General features: G+C 36.9%; 1 protein-coding gene across 17 annotated transcripts in view; it reads right to left on the minus strand.

The window, feature by feature from the left end:
- The window catches only part of HDAC9 (histone deacetylase 9), a 986654-nt gene that overhangs the window by 441815 nt on the left and 526068 nt on the right, over nucleotides 1-18771 (minus strand). The gene's annotated exons all lie outside the window — the stretch shown is intronic.

The raw sequence follows: 18771 nt of genomic DNA on the forward strand, positions 1-18771 counted from the left end.
AAAGGAAAGATATACCCATTTGAATGCAGAGTTCCAAAGAACAACAAGGAGAGATAAGAAAGTCTTCCTCAGTGATCAATCCAAAAAGTAGAGCAAACAATAGAACAGGAAAGACTAGAGATTTCTTCAGGAAAATTAGAGATACCAAGGGAACATTTCATTCAAAGATGGGCCCAATAAAGGACAGAAATGGTATGGACCTAACAGAAGCAAAAGATATTAAGAAGAGGTGGCAAGAATACACAGAAGAACTATACAAAAATGATCTTCATGACCCAGATAATCATGATGGTGTGATCATTCACCTTGAGCCAAACATCCTAGAATGCAAAGCCAAGTGGGCCTTAGGAAGCATCACTACGAACAAATCTAGTGGAGGTGATGGAATTCCAGCTGAGCTATTTCAAATCCTAAAAGATGATGCTCTGAAAGTGCTGCACTCAACATGCCAGCAAATTTGGAAAACTCAGCAGTGGCCACAGGACTGGAAAAGGTCAGTTTTCATTCCAATCCCAAAGAAAGGCAATGTCAAAGAATGCTCAAACTACCACACAATTGCACTCATCTCACACGCTAGTAAAGGAACGCTCAAAATTCTCTAAGCCAGGCTTCAACAATATGTGAACAGGGAACTTCCAGATGTTCAAACTGGTTTTAGGAAAGGCAGAGGAACCAGAGACCAAATTGTCAACATCTGCTGGGGTCATTGAAAAAGCAAAAGAGTTCCAGAAAAACATCTACTTCTGCTTTATTGACTATGCCAAAGCCTTTGACTGTGTGGATCAGAATAAACTGTGGAAAATTCTGAAAGAGATGGGAATACCAGACCACCTTACCCATCTTCCAACAAATTTGTATTCAAGTCAAGAAGCAGCAGTTAAAACTGGACATGGAACAACAGACTGGTTCCAAACCGGGAAAGGAGTATGTCAAGGCTATCTATTGTCACCCTGCTTATTTAACTTATATGCAGAGTATATCATGCAAAATACTGGGCTGGATGAAGCACAAGCTAGAATCAAGATTGCTGGGAGAAATATCAATAACCACAGATATACAGATGTCACCACCCTTACGGCAGAAAGCAACAAAGAACTAAAGAGCCTCTTAATGAAAGTGAAAGAGGAGAGTGAAAAAAGCTGGCTTAAAGCTCAACATTCAAAAAACGAAGATCATGGCATCTGGTCCCATCACTTCATGGCAAATAGATGGAGAAACAATGGAAACAGAGACAGACTATATTTTTGGGGGGCTCCAAAATCATTGCAGGTGGTGACTGCAGCCATGAAATTAAAAGATGCTTGCTTTTTGGAAGAAAAGTTATGACCAACCTAGACAGCATATTAAAAAGCAGAGACATTACTTTGCCAACAAAGGTCCGTCTAGTCAAGGCTATGGTTTTTCCAATAGTCCTGTATGGATGTGAGAGTTGGATTATAAAGAAAGCTGAGTGCCGAAGAATCGATGCTTTTGAACTGCTGTGTTGGAGGAGACTCTTGAGAGTTCCTTGGACTGCAAGAAGATCCAACCAGTCCATCCTAAAGGAGATCAGTCCTGACTATTCATTGGAAGGACTGATGCTGAAGCTGAAACTCCAATACCTTGGCCACTTGATGTGAAGAACTGACTCACTGGAAAAGACCCTGATGCTGGGAGGAATTGAAAGCAGGAGGAGAAGGCGACAACAGACATGGTTGGATGGCATCACCGACTCGATGGACATGAGTTTGAGCAAGCTCCAGGAGTTGGTGATGGACAGGGAAGCCTGGGGTGCTGCAGTCCATGGGGTTGCAAAGAGTTGGACACGAATGAGAGACTGAACTGAACTGAACTGAATGGTAATGGAAAACATAATGGATGTGTCTTACTGTTGTTCAGTCGCTAAGTTCTGTGTCGCCCACTAGGCTCCTCTGTCCATGGTGCTTTTCTAAGCAAGAATAATGGAGTAGGTTGCCATTTCCTACTCCAGGGGATCTTTCTGACCCACGGATAGAACCAACATCTCCTGCCTCACTTGCATTGCAGGGAGATTTTTTACCCCTGAGAAGCATTCTAAAAGCTGGAGAAATATTTTTCATATGTGTTTTCTTATAACTATAATATAAATAAATAACATGACAAATTTAATAAGTAAAATTTCTTCTATGTGTTATATTTAAACCTATAAAGTAGTTTTATTAGTTATTCTGTATCCATAAGCTTACTGATTCTCCTAAAGACATCTAGCAGATTTGAAAAATGTTTTCTTGCATAGTGACTGCAAAGTATTATATTTTGGTATTAACTTTATATTTTCAGCTTCTCAGAATTCTGTCACTGATTAATTAATTTGCTCTTTTATTTGCGGGAAAAACAATTGAAAGATCTAACTTAAAATTGATATTTAACTTCTGGAATAGTTTAACTTTTACAAATGTTTAAATATTTAGATGTACAAAGAATACATCAATTTGTGGCTTTAAATAATTTGCTTTCAATGAAAAATGTCTGTAGTAGTTGAAATTATGAAGGATAATCAAAATATTAGTGCTAAAATATTTTGAACATTATTCATCATTGGACTCGGAGAAGGCAATGGCAACCCACTCCAGTACTCTTGCCTGGAAAATCCCGTGGACAGAGGAGCCTGGTGGGCTGCTGTCTATGGGGTCACACAGAGTTGCACACAACTGAAGCAACTTAGCAGCAGCAGCAGCATCACTGGAGTAAGTTAAATTACAAATGGTACACCCTAAATTGTTATATGATGAATCAACACTGTGCTTAAACTTCAGCAAAACTGCCTTTTTCAATGATACTAGATACCACTTACCACTTACTTATGTACAAATCACAGAGGATGAAAGACCAGGTTCTGAAATAAGACTTTTTGTCTTCAAGCCTGGCATTACACTTACTGTTCATAGAAGTAAAATGATAACTGAAGAAATTTACTAACTGCTCTGTAACTGTTTCCTTGTCTATAAAAACTGGTGACAAATAGCAAGATGTATTCCAAGAGTTATTGTATGGAAACAATTGATATATAGATAAGACACTTAAAATGTTATCTAGCACATGTAACCAATGCTACTATTACTACCATATAAATTTAATTATAAAATATTCCAGAAGGGCAGTGTTTGTATGACACAGGTAGCAAGGACATTTTAAGAGAGATGAACTGTAAAAGATTTCAGTTGGGGTTTCAGGCCAGAAAAAGCAGAGGATTTGCAAAAACTTCCTATAAACTGCAGTGTTTAAAATCACTTTTTAAGAAAGGGTAAGTAAGTCAGATCTGAAGATCGCACTGAGGAATGGCCTGCAGCATGTGTGAAAATTCACAAATAATTCTCGAGAAGAGAGTCGATAGGCTCAGAGCTGTGCTTTAGAAGGATGAACACTGGTTAGAATTTCATTCTCAGTCCAGGTCCTCTGAGAGCTTCTGTGAACTCCATCCCAACTTCCAGGGTGGACAAGCGAGTCAGGATCCCCACCTGTGCTCCCTGGCACAATTTATCTCTCTCAGAGTGATAATTCACGATTCACTCTCTCACCAGAGTGACCGATTCAGGGTTGGTACATGACCAAAGCTGTTCAGGTGAGTTAGTCCTGGGAATTATCAGAATTACTTGGGGAAAAATGTTCATAGCAGCACTATTCACAATAGCCAAGACATGGAAACAACCTAAATGTCCATAGATAAATAAATGGAAAAATAAGATGCAGTGTATAAACACACATACAATAGACTATTAGTCAGCCATTAAAAAGAATGAAATAACACCATAAACAGCAATATGGAGGGACCTAGAGATCATCGTCAGAAAGAGAAATACCATATGACAGCACTTATGTGTGGAATCTAAAATATGACACAGATGAACTTATCCTCGAAACAAAAGCAGACTCACAGACATAAAAACGGATTGTGATTTGCCAAGTGGGAAGTGGGGCGGGAAAGGGATGGATTGGGAATTTGGAATTAGCAGGTGCAAACTATTCTATACAGAATAATAAACAATAAGGCCCTACTGTATAGCACAGAGAACTATATTTGATAAGCCATAATGAAAAAGAAGATGAAAAGGATGTATATATATATATATATATATATATATATGCATATATATGTATAACTGAACCACTTTGTTATATGGTAGAAATGAACACAACATTGTAAATCAACTATACTTCAATAACATAAATTAAAAAAAAACAAAACAGGAATTACTTGAGGGGAAAGTGTTTCTTTTCACTGTTCTTTCTAAGCAGGTAAGAGGTAAGTCTAGGGCTATACTGAGCTAGCCCTGTCATTATTACGAGGGAGCATTACTGCATGTAAAGTTCAGCAGAACCAGGCTAGAAACTCGCACTTCTATTAACAACATGTGAACACACTGAATTAACATCATCTAAGCACCTAGACATTAAGAAAATTCAGATAAATGAAACCTCCAAATCCTCTTTTTTCAAAAACTAAGCTTCTTGGTACTTGTTTCTTAAAAATTAAGAGTCCTGAAAGTACAGTTCTGCTCAGGCACTGTATTTCTTTTGGGTGATATGATTTAGAATGCTTCTCTATCCAAACTCCAAGGGAAGAGTCTGCTGTGACTGTGATGTCTGACCTGGGCAATGAAGGGAATCTGTAGTGCCATTCAGGCCCATGTGTGTCCACTGTGGTCTATACTTGTGCTGTCCTAGATGATAGTTACTAGCCAGCTGCATGTGAATATTTAAATTCAAAATTTGTCAATGAATATTTATCTCCTCAGCCACACCAGCTACATTGTATGTTCAACTTCAGGTGGCTACATTTGCTTACTGGTTACTGAATTGCGCAGTGCAGACACAGAACTTTTCCCAGTATTACAGAAAAATTTGTTTAGCAGGACTAGTCTATACTATTTTTAAAAAACCAGACACAACTGAAGTGACTTAGCAGCAGCAGCACAGCTGTTGCTAAAGTCATGTCCAACTTTTTGAGACCCCATGGACTGCAGCACACCAGGCTCCTCTGTCCTCCACTATCTCCAGCTAGCAGGCTAATCAATTTTCTGAGAATTTCTTTTGTGTTACCTACTTCAAAACAAATAAAACTAATATAGAAAATTCCAATTAAATACACTGAAAGCTTATTTAATTAATTATTAAAAAAATAATTAATATATCAATGTCTTCTCTTACCTACATTCTTCAGATGGTCTGGATCTTTGCTTTCACTCACTTCAGTTCAGTTGCTCAGTTGTGTCCAACCCTTTGTGACGTCATGAACTGCAGCATGCCAGGCTTCCCTGTCCATCACAAACTCCCGGAGCTTACTCAAACTCATGTCTATTGAGTCGGTGATGCCATCCAACCATCTCACTCAAGAATGTTTATAATGTGTGAATATGAAACAGTAGTTTCTCAAGAAGTAACGTGGTTCAAAATCTAAATTAAACTAATTGTCAATCAACATGGGTCTCACTATGAGGACTGTGAGCTCCTTAATGGCAAAAATCCTTTGTTACTCATATCAATTTATTTATACACACCAAAAGGCCCAGCACAAAGTGTGGTTTGTCAGATAAGGAATGAAGATGTGACAGACACTCTTTAGGAACATTTTTTACCATCCAATTGGGAAGAACAAGATAAGAATGGGAGTATGAAATATGATACTTAATAACTGACATGTGATTATTAGCTTTTACAGCAAAAATTAAACTGAAAATGGAAGAGGTAAGGATAATGTCAGAATTTATAGCTTATGAAAAATATTTATCTTGTATATGGATAGGTACTAAAGAATGGAGGGAATCAGTATAAGTATTAAAATAATGATAAATGTTAGCTCAAAATCAAATATTAATAATTTTATAAAATAAGAGATTGGCAAATTAAGGTCACTCAATGTAAAATCTAGCATGCCAAGGCAAAACTATTATTTTGTGCTACCTTAAATACTAATAAGAGTTTTGAGCAAACAGATAATGGTTTCCAGCAGATTTCTTTGCCATCAAGGACACTTCTATTTCAAAGAAACTCAGTGAGTGGCTGAAACTTACCAATATTTTGTCATTTATTTTTTCACCTTTTAATTTATTTCATTAGATGTGTCTAAAGATACATAAATTCATATATTTGTATAGAATATTTTCCCAGTATTTCAAGTTATATAACTGTGAATATTACAAATTAGAAGTCACTTTTCAATCATTCTCATGATTATACAACAGATGGCTAAATGCTTTTAAAGTCTTAATTATTATTTTTTGCCAATTTCTCATTCCAATCTTATCTAAAACATCCTGCATGTTTCTAAATGAGCATTTTATGGGGAGTGAAAAATATGTCATTAGACTTTGCTACAGTTAATTACAACAAATTTGAGATATAATTCTGCAAAAGCACCATCATTTATTTCTTATTTATATGTTCTTCAAAGCATTAACATTTTCTTATCTTAATCTTCATGAAACATTCTGGTATGGTTCCTGTTTAGAATAATATACAATATTAGCAATCAGTTGGTCCAAGTTTGTCATTCATCCAAGAAATCTGAGCTACAAAATCATGAAGTAATATATGTTCAAGGTCATACATTAGTGAGAGGGTTAAGATCACAACTCTAGACTGTTTTTGCCATTCCAATTATTTTACACTTAAACTATGTTCAGTTCAGTTCAGTTTCTCAGTCGTGTCCGACTCTTGGTGACCCCATGGACTGCAGCATACCAGGCTTCCTTGTCTATCACCAACTTCCAGAGCTCGCTCAAACTCACGTCCATCGAGTTGGTTTGCCATCCAACCATCTCTGTTGTCCCCTTCTCCTCCTGCATTCAATCTTTCCCAGTATCAGGGTCTTTTCAAATGAATCAACTCTTCACATCAGGTAGCTAAAGTATTGGAGTTTCAGCTTCAGCATCAGTCCTTCCAATGAATATTCAGGACTGATCTCCTTTAGAATGGTCTGGTTGGATCTCCTTGCAGTCCAAGGGACTCTCAAGAGTCTCCTCCAACACCGCAGTTCAAAAGCATCAATTCTTCGGCACTCAGCTTTCTTTATAATCCAACTCTCACATCCATACATGACTACTGGAAAAACCATAGCCTTGACTAGACGGACCTTTGCTGGCAAAGTAACGTCTCTGCTTTTGAATATGCTCGCTAGGTTGGTCATAACTTTCCTTCCAAGGAGTAAGTGTCTTTTAATTTCATGGCTGCAATCACCATCTGCAGTGATTTTGGAGCCCCAAAATAATAAAGTCTGTCACTGTTTCCATTGTTTCTCCATCTATTTGCCATGAAGTGATGGGACCAGATCTCATGATCTTAGTTTTCTGAATGTTGAGTTATAAGCCAACTGTTTCACTCTCCTCTTTCCCTTTCATTAAGAGGCTCTTTAGTATGCAGCCACTACTAATAATTCCTACTACCAATGCCACACCATTATTCCCAGCAACTCAAACGGGCAATACGCACAGAGGCTCTGTTATATGTCAGGCACTGTGTTGGGCACCTTCATGAAATATGTTTTTGCTTATCATAATCCTGAAAGCCAAATATTTTCCATTCTTGACACTTTAAAAATGGAGGCTCAGAGAAGTCCTGTAACTTGCCTGCTGTCACACAGCTCTAGCTGGTAGTGCCACGCTATAATTCTAAGCCAAATCTTTCTAACTCCAAACCGTGAGGTTATTTTCCAAGCTCTGTCTTTCTAGGCTATATTAGCTTCTTCACACTAGTTCCCCCCACCCCTGGCAACCACACTAGTTTCTACTGGCAAATAATTTTAGTTAGATGTTCAAAGTTCCTACTAAGCTGATTAATTATCAAACAATTCTCAATTGACATTTGGTCTTACCTCCAACTAGTTATCAAACATACCACATGCACAATCAATCTGTGAGACTAGTTTTCCATGTATCGAATTGTGAAACTTAAACTATTTGTCTCTTGTTTTAACATAACCATATATCTAACTTTTCAATAAAAAATTCTTAGGGACATTAATTTCTATTATGCTTTTCAGTGAAAAATCACATGTTATAAATTTGTATTCTTTTTATATTACAAAGATTCTTACTACTCTACACCATTTAATTTTTGGGTAAATACTACAGCAGTTTATCATCTGTAACAGATCACCTTATACACCACTAAGGAAAAAAATGTAAAAGTAAAAAATATTGCTGGTTAAACTATATAATATTATCTGTTAGATCCATTCGAATATGTTTGTTTAAAAAATGAGCAAACAAGTCAAAATTATTATGCTGTACACTTCAAATTTACACATTGCTGTGAGTTACATTTTAACAAAACTGGAAGAAAAAGTGCATATCAAAGAAATATAGTAGCTGGAAATTGCTAACTTTTCATAATCTAAAGGATCAAACCTATCAAAAAGGCTCCTTTTAAAATGTAATTTTGCTATGTAAAAAATTAAATCCTATTTTTAAAAAGAGTTGATTTTTCTAATTTTTAGAGGGCCAAAAATTGGTTTGTTTTTCTTACCTTATCAAACCTCTAGCATTTGATATGAAGAGAAAGGTAAGAAAAACACAGGGGAAAAAGTCCTTATCATTCTCAAGTCTTGCTCACAGAGTAGCTCATGCTCTGTTCCATTACAGTATTTCATCAAATTCATTCTCAAAGTAGCAAAAACCAATGGAGTGTTTGATTCCTATTAAGGAGAAGAGAAAGATATAGAAGAGGGTACAGAATAAAATACAATAGAATGAAACATTGGGCAAAGACTTTAGCATAAAGTATAGCCTTCCTTCCAAAATGTGATTTAAAAATTATTTCAGTCTATTCTCTTTGTCAGTATTTTCAGTACACGGATTTGTTAGTCATGACCATACTGAGAAGGAGAGTCAAACACTGATGACTTATAATCTTATAAAAAATTTATTATAATTAATTGGTAAAAATTATATTGTTTAAATACGAATCTGTCATCTTAAAAAACTGCAAAGTTGTGTTTTTAAAATTTTTTGAAAATTGTTTACTGATTTAAAAGTTATGGAGAATCTTTTATATACATTTGTAACAGATAAAAATAAACCAGATTACAAATCCTTTTTCTTTCTTTTTAAAGCAAACCATGTACCAAGTTTTTTGGTTCAAATTGTGTAGGATAAGTTAAATTGTGTTCTATTAACCAATATGAGTGTATTTCTGTAAGTATAGTTATGCTGAAATAAAGTTTTTTTTAAAAAAATTAGTGAATGGCTGGCTGCCTTTTGGTATCAGCTACAGCATGTGAAAAGCTTGGAAACCTTCACTGCCATCCTCACCACAAGAAGAAAGCTGAGCAGATTAAAACCAAAGCGATTTTCTTAGATTCATCAGAGAACTGAGAGGTCTCAGAGCAAACTGCCATTCCAAAATCAAGAGAGACTGAAAAATAACAAAAATCATAGCTGAGATCAGTTAATGGAGAAGAGAAGCCACTGGAGCCAGGAACTGGTAGAACACTCAGATGTTAATTTTGATGAGTTACTGGAGGCTGAGTGTGGACTAGCTCGAGAGTTAAAAACCCCAGGGGCCCAGTCTCATAAGGGAAGAGTACATATTCAGAGGTTTTATTTACAAGAACCCAACCATGTGAAGAATCCCCTCTTGTCTATGTGATGATAGGGAACAGAGGTAAAGGGGGAAAGAAAAGCAGCCATTTGAAATATGTCCAGTAAAAAAGTACAGATATAAAATATACCCAGAGTACTCTACATAACAAAACCTGCCCTCCAAGGGAAACTATTTGCTAGAACTTTATTTGACCTTAGAGAAAGGCAATTAGGCAACTGTAGCCTCTTCTAGCTTTCCTATCTCACTTACATGGAAGATTTTTTAAAAAGCTAAGAAACAGCTCTAGAGTTCAAAGACCACAAACTCAGAGACCACTAAAAAACTGAGATTTAATTATAAAATTATAGAACACTGTCCCTCCCCAATGCCTTGGCTGTGATTGTGTGTAGCTGCTCAGTCATGTCCAACTCTTTGTGACCCCATGAACTGTAGCAAGCCAAGCTCCTCTGTCCATGGGATTCTCCTGGGAAGAAATACTGGAGTGTGTTGCCATTTCCTCCTCCAGGGGATATTCTCAACCCAGGAATCGAACCAGCGTCTCCTACAATGGCAGACAGATGCTTTACCATTGATCTGGGTAGCCTCCAATGTCTTATCATCACATTAACAGGTTCCAGTATAACAACAGTGGATTGCCAATGAGAGAGCGGCAAGACACACTCCATTTATGAAGGAGCTCTTAGGGAAACCCCAAAATGGAGAAAGAAAACAAACAAACAAACAAACAAACGAACTGCAACCAAGGAAACTAGAAGAAACCTAAGCCATGGCACCTACATCCACTGCAAACATGAAACGCAACCATATTAACATAAAATCTCACACAGAAAGCTTAACTAGTCAATCTCTAATATATCATGTCCAGCTTTCAACAAAAAGTTGGAAAGCATGCTAAAAATGAAGAGAAAACAGTCTGAAGAGATAAGGCAAGCATCAGACCAGACTCAGTTATTACAAAGATTTTGGAATTATCAGAGAACTTAAAATAACTATGAATAATATGTTAAGGGCTCTAATGGAAAATGTTGACAATATGTAAGAATATGTTAGTAACTGTAAGCAAAGAGGTAGAAACACTAAGAAAGTACCAAAAGGAAATAAATGCCTGAGATCAAAAGTATAGAATGAAGAATGCCTTTTATGGGCTCAAGAAGAAATTGGACACAACTGAGGAAAGAATACATGACCTTAAAGACATGTCAATAGAAACTTCCGAAGTCGATGGGCAAAGAAAAAAAAAAAGAATGAAGAAAATAGTTGCCAGTCTGGGACAACTGCAAAAGACATAACACATGCATAATGAGAAACCAATAACATAAAAGAAAGAAGCAGGAGACTATTCGAGCAGTAGCTGGAATACACAGACAAGCTCTCAAGCTAGGAGTCTCAGGGAACATGAAACAGTATAAATACCAAACATCAGACTCCTGGGCACATCATACTCAAACAGTAGAAAACCAAAAACAAAGAACATCTTCCATGAAACCAGAGGATATTAGAAAGCATCCTGCCTATAGATCAACAATAAGAACTGAATCAAATTTCTTGTCAGAAACCATGCAAGCAAGAAGAGAGTGAAGCATTTACAGTGTTGCAAGGAAAAAAAATTCAGCAACCAAGAATTCTGCATTCAGTGCAATTATCTGTTAAATATAAAGGAAAAATAAAAACTTTTTTAGACAAACAAGAACTAAGGAAATTTGTTAGCAGTAGAGCCGACTTGCAAGAAAGATTAAAAGTACTTTAGCAAGAAAGAAAAGGATATAAATCAGAAACTCAAAGCTATATAAAGGAAAAAATAAATGAAGGTAAAAGAAAAAGTTTCTTTTTCTCATTTAAAAAAAATTCTTTTTAATTGGAGGATAATTGCTTTACAATGTTGTCTTGGTTTCTGCCATACATCAACATGAATCAGACATAGTATATTTATGTTTGGGCTTCTCTGGTGGCTCCGAAGGTAAAGAATTTGCCTTCAATGCAGGAAACCTGTGCTCCATCGCTGGGTAGGGAAGATTCCCTGGAAAAGGAAATGGCTACCCACTCCAGTATTCTTGCCTGGAGAATTCCATGGACAGAGGAGCCTGGTGGGTACAGTCCACGGAGTCACAAAGAGTTGGACACGACTGAGTCACTAACAGTACCCAGACATATGTTCCTTCCCTTTTGAACCTGCCTCTAGTTTTCCTATTTTTAATTGATCTGACTATTCAAAATAATAATACCAACAATGTATTCAGTGACCTGGGAAAGTGAAATTAATGACAGCAAAATTACAAAAAATGGGAGAGAAGAATTGGGAATACCCTGTTTTAAGGTACCTATAGCCATAGAACAAGTATAGTGTTATTTGAAAGTGGGTATAGATTTGCTACAAATGTGTACTTCAAACTCTAAGGAAACCATCAAAGAAAAAATTTAAAAGAGGTACAACTGATATGCTAAGACAGTAGAGAACATGGAATCATATACCATGCTCAGTTAAAACCAGAGAATAGAGGGGAAGATTTTTTTAAAAATGATTAAGTATAATGATTAGAATAGTTATAAACATGGCAGATATTGATCCAACTATATCTATAAGCACTTTAAATGGGACTGATCTAAAGGAGACTGTCAGAGTGGATTAAGGAAAAAAAAAAAAAGACCCTACTATACACTGTCTATTGGAGAAGGAAAGGGCAACCCACTCCAGTATTTTTGCCTAGAAAATCCCAATGGATAGCGGAGCCGGGCGGGCTACAGTCCATAGTGTCAGAAGAGTTGGACACAACTTAGTGACTAAACCACCACCATACACTATCAGAAAACCATTTAAAAAAGAAAGACATAGATTAATAGTAAAGGGATGAGAAAGATTACACCACACTAAAACTAGGAAATAAAACCACAATGAAAAACCATTATATACCTATTCAGTTCAGTCGCTCATCGTGTCCGATTCTTTGTGACCCCATGTATTGCAGCATGCCAGGCCTCCCTGTAAATCGCCAACTCCCAGAGTTCACTCAGACTCACGTCCATCGAGTGAGTGATGACATCCAGCCATCTCATCCTCTGTCGTCCCCTTCTCCTCCTGCCCCCAATCCCTCCCACCATCAGAGTCTTTTTCAATGAGTCAACTCTTCGCATGAGGTGGCCAAAGTATTGGAGCTTCAGCTTTAGCATCACTCCTTCCAAAGAATACCCAGGACTTATTTCCTTTAGAATGGACTGGTTGGATCTCCTTGCAGTCCAAGGGACCCTCAAGAGTCTTCTCCAACACCATAGTTCAAAAGCATCAATTCTTCAGCGCTCAGTTTTCTCACATCCATACACGACTACTGGAAAAACCATAGCCTTGATTGGACAGACCTTTGTTGGCAAAGTAATGTCTCTGCTTTTGAATATGCTATCTAGGTTGGTCATAATTTTCCTTTCAAGGAGTAAGCGTCTTTTAATTTCATGGCTGCAGTCACCATCTGCAGTGATTTTGGAGCCCCCCAAAATAAATTCTGACACTGTTTCCACTGTTTCCCCATCTATTTCCCATGAAGTGATGGGACCAGATGCCATAATCTTTGTTTTCTGAATGTTGAGCTTTAAGCCAACTTTTTCACTCTCTTCTTTCACTTTCATCAAGAGGCTCTTTAGCTCCTCTTCACTTTCTGCCGTAAGAGTGGTGTCATCTGTATATCTGAGGTTATTGATATTTCTCCTGGCAATCTTGATTCCAGCTTGTGCGTCTTCCAGCCCAGTGTTTCTCATGATGTACTCTGCATATGTTAAATAAGCATGGTGACAACATACAGCCTTGACATACTCCTTTTCCTATATGGAACCAGTCTGTTGTTCCATGTCCAGTTCTAACTGTTGCTTGCTGACCTGCATACAGATTTCTCAAGAGGCAGGTCAGGTGGTCTTGTATTCCGATCTCTTTCAGAATTTTCCACAGTTTATTGTGATCCACACAGTCAAAGGCTTTGGCATAGTCAATAAAGCAGAAATAGATGTTTTTCTGGAATTCTCTTGCTTTTTCCATGATCCAGCGGATGTTGGCAATATATACCTATTAGAATGGTTAAAATTCAAAACACTAAACTGAAAATACCAAGTGCTGGAAAATTCTTGATCCACTACTGGTAGATCTGATCCATTGCTGGTCAGCATTCAAAACAGTACAGCCCCTTCAGAATACAATGACAGTGTCTGACAAAACTACACATAGTCTTACCATAAAATCCACCTATTGCATGCTTAGGCTTTCATTTAACTGAGCTGAAAATATACATCCACATAAAAACCTGCATGTGAATGTTTAGGGCCACTTGATTCATAATTGCTAAAACTTGGAAGGAACCAGAACACCTTTCAACAAGTAAATGTTTAAACAAGATGTGGCTCCTCCCATATAATGCATTATTATTCAGTGCTAAAAAGGGCCTTCAAGCCAGAAAACACAGAGGGATCATAAATACACATTGCCAAGTGAAAGAAGTTTGTCTGAAATGGCTACGTACTGTATGATTTCAAATATATGACATTCTACAGAAGGCAAATCCATGGAGACAGTGAAACTATAAGTGGTTATTGGGGGTTGGAGGATGGAGGGGTAAATAAATGGAGAACAGAGGATTTTTAGGGTAGTGAAACAAGTTTGCATTATATTGTAATAGTGGGTACATGTTATGACATTTTGCATTTGTCAAAATAACCACCAGGGAAGCACAAAGAGTAAACCTTAATATAAATTATGGGGTACATTAACAATAATGTACTGATGAAGTGAAAAAGTGAAGTCACTCAGTCGTGTCCGACCCTCAGCGACCCCATGGACTACAGCCCACCAGGCTCCTCGGTCCATGGGATTTTCCAGGCAAGAGTACTGGAGTGGGGTGCCATTGCTTTCTCCATTAGGCATTCATTAATTGCACCAAAAATACCACACTTTGCAAGATGTTAACAAGAGCAGAGACGACGCGACAGTGGGGAAAGTATGGGTCAATTTTTCTGTAAATCTAAAACTGTTCCAAAAATTAAAAGTTTATTGATTTAAAAATGAAGTCAATGGCAGAAATTACAACTCAGTGTGACCCTAGTGAGGACAGAGCATCAATAAGAGCTCTTCCTACGGTGAAGGAAAGAAACAAGTCCACTGCTATTTTTGTACACCATACTAGGATCCCAAATGCCAGATAATGTGCAAAGTTAACAAAAACCTTTATTCCCATCTTGACATTTAGCATTGCAAGAGGCAGAGCACTTACAGTGAATACTTTTCTCTCTTTCTCCTCAGTTTTCTCATTTTATCAATAAGGTGGCAGAATACAAGTCTTTAAAAAGACTTTACACAACAATAAGCAATTCAGTTTTCACTGATGAAAATAAATGAAATTCAGTCTTTTATCAACTAGAAACAGCAGTAAAGAACGTTCCATCCAAGCATTTCCTTAATCTTAGGTATGATTCTAAGTGCACGACATGCATTACTTAATTGAATCCTCAAAATAACTGTATGAACCAACAGCAATAATTATTCCTATCTTACGGATGACAGAAAGACGACCTTAAGAGGTTAAAAATTTCCCAAGCTTGAGAACCTGTATTTCAATCCAGGAGTGGATTCAAAGCCTGTGTTACTGTGCCACGTGCACGTGTGCTAAGTCACTTCAGTTGTGTCCGACTGCCGGGCTCCTCTGTCCGTGGGGTTCTCCAGGCAAGAATACTGGAGTGGGTTGTCATGCCCTCCTCCAGGAGATTTTCCTGACCCAGAGATCAAACCCATGTCTCTTAAGTCTAAGGTACTGGCAGATGGGTTCTTTACCACTAGCACCACCAGGGAAGCCCCAGTGCTTCTCAATTCTGGAGGAACTGTTCTAAGACTGATCAGAAAGAGTGTATTTCAATCACTGTAAGCAAGCGCCACTACAATAGAACTAAGCTAGAGTACTTAGATATATAAAAATACCCCGGTTTTAGCCAATCTAGAATAAGATTCTGAGTGAATATCTGTATAAACATAAGTGCTATCTTAGTGAAATCTGTGCAGAAATGTGTGTGCATGTCCATGGGTGCACATGCACGTGTGTTTGTGTGTTATGAGAAAGACATAGAACTAGAAAAAGGAAGAGAGAAAAACAGAGCAAGAGAGATTTTAAAACATTGTTTAAAAATCTCCTTGTACTAATTCTGGATTATAATAACTTGAAAAGGTCACCAAGGTACCACTACATAACTTCTAACTGCTATTCTGAGGGAGATTTATAAAGTTGTATGTCTCATCTCTGCCTTCTTTCCAATTACTCAGTGTGGAAAATGACATTGGCCTTCCAAAACCTTAACTTATGTTTGGACCCCTTCCATCTTTGAGTCTTATTCTACTGTTGCTCACCATTAAAAAGAATATTTCAGTGGGGCTGGAACAGCCTTACCCAAGCCAAGCTTTAGCTTTATATGGCTTGTGCTCTTTAAGAGGTTAAATCTAGCCAGCCACTTTGTTCAGAAGTATTAAATGGAAAGACTGTAACATTCAAAGTAAGGCAAAGTTCACTGGGTCAGACCCCAATAATATAACGGAGCATAAAACCTCTAGAATTTTTTACCATAATATTTTATGAAACATATGCACACAGTCATTGGAAAAGAATCCAGTTCAAATGGTTTTGAAGGTCAGTTCAAAGTCACTGCATATGTAGTATCTCTGTGGGAAATATGTTCTATTTTAGAAGTAGCTGGACCCAGAAGCTTCCTTTCCCTATTTTATAGTTTATTATCAGTCCAGCAGTGTATTATACTGGCCAAAAAAAAAAAAAAAACCTACTACCACATGATATAATTTACAGCCAGAAAAACCTAAAGTTCAGCAAAATAATACAAATCTCAGAATCAACAAATTCTTGTGTTATAGAACAGAGGCCATCAGAGGGTAATTCTAAAAGGGAACACTTATTTAAGTGTGGGCGATAAACATAAAAATTAAAAACAATTACTTTATTCTCAACTTAATTTGAAAGTCTTTGACATTCATTGTTAGGAAAAGAGCTAAAGACTCTCAATTCTTGTATTTGGAAGAAAACTGAAATAGGAACTGAGTAGAGCTAACAATTCACAGAATTCTGAGGTTTCCAAAAGCCCGAAAGGTATGAGCAACTACGATTCTCCTTAGGGGAAGGAAGTAAAGGGCCACTTTGCATGACAAAGGTCAGATTTCTGCAGGCAAAAGAGACTTCTGTAGCTGACTGTTCCTAGGCTCCCCCTGTCTGGCTGAGTCCTGAGAGGTCAGGAGAGGTTCTGAATTTAGCTCACTGCTTTGGGAACACCCCTGGGGCCACTTGATTCATTTTAAGGTCATTAGGACTTTCCTTACTCTGGTTCCAGCTTTAGTTCCTTAAATCTTGCTAGTGTATACTAGCAACTCAGCACCAACATAGGTTAAAAAGAAAATGAAAGCATTTAGTATTATATGCAGATCAAAAAGACAGAATCTTCTTACCAACTTCTTTTAAATCAAGTAGACCTCAGAGACTGATAACCAGGCATCCACAGAAAAGTGAGACTATTACAGCTGTCCTGGTATTTATATTATATGATCAAATGCCACTTCTCCAGATTTCATTTAGTATGATGTAGCTTTATGTGAAAATTATCCCAGTTTCCTCAATCATCACATATGTTTAATTATGGTATTTTATTGCTTACTTTTTTGTAATAACTGTTGAGTCATTAAAATAGGACAAATGCTGAAGTAAAAACTATTACTTTACGGTACTTCAGTGCTTTTCTATTTAGTGCAAATATACACCTAAACTTTCTCACAGTGAACTGGAAATACACCAAAAGATTATACTTAAAAAAGTTGGAAGACTTCTGCCTATTTGTAATTAATGAATGGTATCTCTAAGTATTTTAGAGAATGTGTAGAAAACATCTGTATTTAATTATATTATACTTTTCTCAGACAATGGGAATTGAACTAAGGAATACTTTGAAACTCCTATAGAGATGTAAAAGTATTAATGTCTTTTCAAGAACTTTATTGATATAATGCTGGAAATGTTTGGTTTTGCAGGTCAGCAGCCCTGACACTTTGTAAATAACAGATATTCGATATAAAGGGAAAAAACTTAAAATACTGGGCAAATACAGAAAATACATCACTAGAAAAGACAGGGGCTATAACTTTCCACTATTATTAGATATCACATAAAGAGATACAGAAGATGAGTGGAATAACATTTTGTAACTTATAAGCAGGATTTCTCTTTGAATTTTGTTGTGGGTTGAGAAATTCTACAAGAATAAATTCCTACTCAATCTTCAGAGGAAAAATCCTAAATTGTTCTCATGGGAACAGTGGGACACAAAGAATGGGTTTTTAGTACTCGTCTTTAAGTATTGACAAAGATCAAATGTGCTTTCTGGATGCTTACTGACTCCAAATGCCACTACTTTTCAAAGTCAGTGTCAGTTCTGCAGTCAGTTTTCAATCTCCCAGTGGTAAGAATAAATTCAAAGGCTATGTGCACAGCGGGGTAGACGTCTTTCCCCCTGAATGTAACTGTATCACTCATCAGTAACCTCCTGCCATAAGGGGACTGTGTTTTCTTTCCCTTTAGTGACTCCTCAGGCTCTTGAATGCCAGTCACTGCCCTGAGACCTGGGGCAATATTCACATAATCTCTGTCAATAGTTCCTACACATGCCATTGGTGCAACTAAATGTCAAGGCTGCAGATCAAAGTCCCCACATTCTAAAACCCATGTCCTTTATGGATCAATTTTCATAAACTATATGCCATGTTTTAGAAATATGTGGAGGCTCACTATTTGCTTTATTCCTTTTATCCCAGAGAAGTTTATTTATATGAAAAGTGATCTGATTGGTAGATAACAGTGTGAAATTCTCATGCATTACATAAAACATTCTTTCCTTTGTATTTCCTTTTATTGAAGTATTTTACTCTATCTAGTATCTTACAGTAGAAGCACAAAATCCTTTGGTCTATTAAAATAAAAAGGCACGAAATGCTTTGCAATACTTGGCCATCCTTCCCCAGTGCCTGGTACAATATGGGCTAGATGATAAGAGCAAATTCTTACTAATGACTGATTTTATTTTTAGATATTCATTATGTTGGAAGTAAACTATATGACAGAAAACAGCTTCAACATGTGTTTTTACAATCTATTTTCATTTCAATTATTCAAAATTAATTGGGAAAATGAATATAATTATTAA

This window comes from Bos indicus x Bos taurus, chromosome 4, assembly GCF_003369695.1.
Source record: "Bos indicus x Bos taurus breed Angus x Brahman F1 hybrid chromosome 4, Bos_hybrid_MaternalHap_v2.0, whole genome shotgun sequence".
In the NCBI taxonomy this organism is placed as follows: domain Eukaryota; kingdom Metazoa; phylum Chordata; class Mammalia; order Artiodactyla; family Bovidae; genus Bos; species Bos indicus x Bos taurus.